The 5,614-nt window shown below is 38.5% G+C and overlaps 1 non-coding gene across 1 annotated transcript; it reads left to right on the forward strand.

Annotated features, from left to right (window-relative positions):
- The first annotated feature begins 1,377 nt into the window (after positions 1 to 1,377).
- On the forward strand, positions 1,378 to 2,639 carry LOC101306819. Its single transcript, XR_184629.1, has 2 exons — positions 1,378 to 1,735; positions 2,226 to 2,639. It is a non-coding gene; the product is annotated as an uncharacterized LOC101306819 (transcript).
- Positions 2,640 to 5,614: the final 2,975 nt, after the last annotated feature.

Here is a 5,614-nt window from a genome sequence, read left to right on the forward strand (position 1 = left end):
TACGTGGCGGAAACCTAACCTAGCAACATTGGAGATCCCATGGTCTAGGTTCAATAGGCAAACTAGTTGGGGAAGACTCAAAGAGCATACACACTTATGCTCATTCCTATGATGAACCCATGTGTATAATCCGTTGATGTATAAGAGGTGAATATCCATTTATTCTTAATAATGCTAATAGCCTTCTTGGTGGGATAGTACGAACTATTCACGAGTTCTAAGCCAAAATCGAACAATTGCATCTGTCCATACAGTTGTAACTGTTCTCCAACAGTTATGTTGGTCGTATTCGATTTTTAACTTCCAAAAATATTCCAGAAATTAAAACAGATTTTAATCAACTAGAGCCCCAAGGCCAAGGCCCATCTTTTGACTATATATATATATATATATATATATAACTAAACCCCACCAAACCCAATCAAGGCTGTACATCAACCACTTAGTTTCAAGGAGAGTACCTTATAAGGACTACCACCTTTGGTTCTTCTTCCATGTGGGATACATCCCACACAAGACCCCTCAAAACTTCCCAAGTGGAACTATGATGAGTCTAGCACAGGCCAAGCTCCAAGGGAGAACAGTGAGGTCATCCTCTACTAAGATGTTCTCTTTATTTCTTGTGATTAGCAGTTTTTTTTTATTATTGCGCGCAAGAGTTCATAGGAGAATCAGAGTTTTGTCGAAGTTAAAAGTGGATTATATCTTGTAAATAGTTTGCCTATTGCTTTCTTCACTGGGTATGTGTTTTTCTTCTTAATCTCGGGTTTTATTTTTGAGTTTTGGGTATTTTTTAATCACCAATTTGGGCGATCCATGGATATGTGTTTATCATACTCCTTAGTTCTTCAATCTCTTTTCCTGCTTTAATCAAATTTGATGTGATTGACTGCTAGTTTGTATTTGTTTCGAGGATATGAGACTTGTTCTGGGTTGTGTTTGAGATTATAGATTCATAATTACTCTAGGGTTAGTCCATATTGTGTAGCTGAAAATGGGCTGTCATTGCCTTTAAATGATGCAAAGTAAAGAGCTTCTCAGCTTGAAAAAGAAGAAGAAGTAAATGTATGTTAAACAAAAGAGCTTCTCAGAAGGCATCCATGTGAGTCTTATGTTTGTCATGTCCTTTGGAAAGTTGTACATCATTGTTTAAGGTCTCTGGACTTTAGTTCTAGTTGATAATAGATTTGTATATGTTAATGTCATCTCTTAATTTATTTACCTATACACATGCAGCCTCTTGTTTAGCTTTGTATTCCTGACTTTCCCCTATTTCAAGTATTCTGTAGATTAAAGAAGCATTACTTATTTGTGGGTTTTGTGCTCTTGTATCAAAGTTGCAAGAATTTTACTGAAAATAGCACTTTTCCTCAGTATTTCAATCTTATGAGCATGCAAATTATAATCATTAGGCAGATACATGAGTCCTTTCAATTTTCTGATCGGCCTAATTTAATACTTGATAGCATTTATGTTTTTAGATGCTACCTATCTGACTTAAGGCGAAGGGATTGACATTGTACCATTTGAAATGTCATTTGCAGGTATATCATTGCCTTATAGCTTCTTTTTCTTGTTTCTAATTTCCTCTCTCTAGTTGATATTTGGTTTATTCATTCACTCTAGTTTTGGATGCATTAGTGCATGGATAGCTAAACTAGTCATTATGCAGAAGTATAGACTTGGACAGTAGACTTGGAAGCAAAGCTCTTCGGAACAAGACAGAGAGACATTGGTTAGCACTTTATAAATCTTGAAACAATTTGTTCATTTGTTCACGAGTGTTCATTTGTTTTAGTTAGTCCATGATTGTGTTCTAGTTTCTTTAGATAGCCTTGTTATTTACAATGACATAATGCTTTCAGGTTTTTAACCAAATTAAATGAACTGAACTCCACTGTACTTGTTCTCATTTTTGGTAAAGTAAAGAGCCGATAAGCTTTCTTGGTAAGGTCTATATTAACAGACTTAACATTACCGGTCTTGCACTTTGCTTTGTATATCCATTTGTTGCATGTTTATCTGACTATGAATAATGTATATGTCATATGTAAATGTTGTTTTGGTATGTCAAAGATTCCTTGTGCTCTAATGTCACCAAAATGACATATCTAATTTCTTGTGCATTTGATTTTCTTGCTTTGGTAACTGAAGCATTTTGTTGCATGGAAACACAGAGTTGCATATACTATATGTTGATTGGAATTACATGATCGTCATTGCAGAAACTTTGTTTCAACTTTTAAGTAGACGCAAAGATTTCAAATGTCAGAGTGGTGCTACATTTTGGTTTAAGATGTGGTGGTGATCTAGAGTAAGATTGATTTGATTACTGAGATTGTTCCCTCCAAGTGAATGCATCTTTAAGAAAGGATGTCATACTGCCAATATCCAGTATTCTTTAAGAACTGCCGTTTTCGGGATCCCTTCTATGTACGAGTCTGATGACGAGGTGGCACTTGAAATGGCTGTTTACAAAGTTGCAGCACATTTGTTCTCATAGCTTTGCATTGCACTTGTAGAATATTCAGAGTAGAAGATTGAAGGTTAATCATCTGTTACAATTCTTCTTCTGCAAGTTCAAATTTGTCATTATAGAATGTTCACACTTGTGTAGTCACTTGTATTATGTAATATTTTAAAAATTTTTCTTTAATATGAATATTGTAATGATGATTGAGAAAGGAATAAAAGAAGATGGGAATACATTTTTTCTCTCTTTACTTTTATCGAAATTAATATGTATTGAATATTTATTTTTATTGAAATTATTTTTATTCATATAATAAAATATATATAATTGGAAATAAATTAAACTGAAAATTTTCATTAGAACCGACTTCTGAGTCCATATCAGATAACAATTTTAAGAACAAGCATGGTCTGACTAGTGATCACACAACTGTTATTCTGCAAAACCATGATGTGATTGTATGTCACACGACACAAAATATGTCAATACGTTGTCGACATATGTCGTCATTCCATGGCTATCGACATATGTCGACAGTAGTTAGACGACGTTTCTACAATACAACATATGACACGTAAAAAGATAACAGTAATCTGAACAATTAAACGACGTTTTTTGACCGTGGTCTGATTTTTTTGTGGTAGTGATGTTTCAAACAATAGTTTCAATTTTGAACAACAAGCATAAAAAGCTGAAATGAACAAACAATTCCCTTTTTGACTTTGGAAAATGGTGCAGTGTTATAGTAAAGAAAATTTGGCTTAAAAAGAAGAGGAACATAACTGGCAACACAAGGTAATTGAGATGACACCGAATTTCTTATTCAGTGGGAAAGTTTTTAAACAATCTATGTTTATTAGGAAGAATTCGGACAAATAGCTAAACTTCACATGATTGACATATGGGACAGCCAAAACACCTAACCAAGCTCCATTTTCATAGGCCGTTCCGTATACCCCGTTCAATGAGTCTACTACTTCGTCTACATTCAGTTTGATAGCCCCTGCTCTTGGCCTTTTCCAGATTACCAAACTCCTATTGTTTATTGCTGTTTGTTTCTTCCTATCTCCAATGTGCTCAGATTCTTCTATCCCTTTCTCAGCTTGTTCCAAGAGCTCCCACCATGACACAAACTTGTAAATCAAAGCATCAGAAGACATAACCTCCCCTCCATGTATTCTTCTATTTCGATCATACCATAAATGCCACACTATAACATTGAACCACTCCAATTCCTTCTCATGTGCTACTGTTATAACATTAAACCACTCCATGTATTCTATTTCTTTCCACACCTTACAAACCTCTCGCAAGAAAGACTGCTCCCATACTTGGCGAGCCCACGAGCACTCCCAAAAAACATGCATTGCAGTTTCCTCCCCATATCCACATTTTGAACAGCAGCTCCAATTCCCCACCTTCCTTCTTTTCAGCTCAGCTCTACACGGCAAAAAATTATTGCAGGCTCTCCACATAAAGACCTTAATTTTATTAGGCAAGCGCAAGCCCCAAAGTTTCTCCCACCCAACTTGGACAACGCTGCCATTCCCCGTTCTATTGTTAGCTTTTGTTCCACATTCTCTACGAATCCTCTCCTGATCAGCAACCCAATAACCTGATTTGACCGAGTATCTTCCATTTATACTGTAATGCTAGATGAGCCTATTATTGCAAACTTGTTCTGGAAAATATTTAATTGAACAGCTCCAAATCTGTGAAACTAAACCTCCATTCGATTTGCTCCTACATAGCTTATTCCATTTGCACCAATGAATGCCTTATTTCCCCCCTCTTTTCCCCACCGAAATCTCGATACCTTCGACATGAACATTTTGAGAACACCCTTTGGTAGTTTGAACACACTGATGGTGTAATTTGGGATGGCTTGAGCAACAGCTTTAATTAGAGTCATCTTCCCTGCTTTTGGAAGATGTAATACCCCGGAAATTTATTGTTAGTTTCTAATTTTATTTTGGAATTTATTTAAGTAAGAGTTGTATGGTTTTGTGGTTTAGTGAGTGGACTAGAAGTAGTCGAGTTTTTTTTATTACCGTGAAAATGCTTTATTTTGAAGGGTCAAGAGTTGACTTTTTAATTTTTTGGGTTTCTCGGAAAACTTCCTTCACGGAAGCTGTAGAGCACGACGATACGAGTTCGTAGACACGTGGCACACATAAAACGGACTTCGTATGTAGAAGTTATGGTCAACGGAAGTTCGTGGCTTTACGAAAATTTTGGGTTAAATATCAAAAGTTTAGAGTTTCCTTTCATTTTTTTCCGGAAACCTTTCCTCCTCATTTTCTTTCTCTCTCTCGCGACACCTTCACTGTCAGAGTTTCCCAGCCGACCCGACCCGGACCCGGCGACCCGACCCGACTTTTCCGGCCAACTCCGGCCGACCCAGACGACGGCACCGGTCGGGTTCTCTTCCTCTCCTCCGTCCGAGCTGCCCTGTGGTGGTGACTTGCGCCGTTTCAACCCCGAATCGGTGACCCGAAGCTCGGAAGCTCGGGTTAGAGACCCGGTCGAGTTTCAGACCTCCGGCGGCGGCGACAAGGCGGGAGACTGTTCGGGATAGGAGCCCCGTGGCGTCCTGGTCCGACTTCTGGTGGCCCTGGAGCGTGACTCTCGGTGTAGAGTGGTGGTGGTGGAATTTGACATTCCTGGCGAGTTTCCGGCGACTTCCCGGCCGTTTTGGTTTCGACCTCAGGTATGGAAGTTGCTCTCCTTGCTCTGAGCTATACTTTTGGTGTTGGAAGTTTGTCCGTTTTCAAAGGTTAGTGGGCTGGCGCGTGGGGCCCACGCGCAGTCGCTAGGGGCAGCGCGTAGCGGTGTGTCCGTAGGTGGTTGTGGTGTTTGTGTTGTTGGTTAGGTAGTACTCGTTGATACGATCATGTTGATATGTGGTTTGTAGGTTTTGGTTACCGATGATGCATGCTAAGGTTTCCCTCTCGAATGCTAGGTTTCGTTCGGTTTCCATTTTTGAGTATATCTGATTTTTAGAAATCTGGTTTGTGGTTTTATAAGTTGTGTAGGATGTTCAGGCGACCTTTTTGAGGTATAGGGAGAGGTTTTGTCTCGAGTGACAAGTTTGTGGGTTAGGACTTGAGTTTTGGTTCGAGTCGGTTTATGTTGTTTTTG

The sequence above is a fragment of the Fragaria vesca genome, linkage group LG5 (genome assembly GCF_000184155.1).
Source record: "Fragaria vesca subsp. vesca linkage group LG5, FraVesHawaii_1.0, whole genome shotgun sequence".
Classification (NCBI taxonomy): Eukaryota; Viridiplantae; Streptophyta; class Magnoliopsida; order Rosales; family Rosaceae; genus Fragaria; species Fragaria vesca.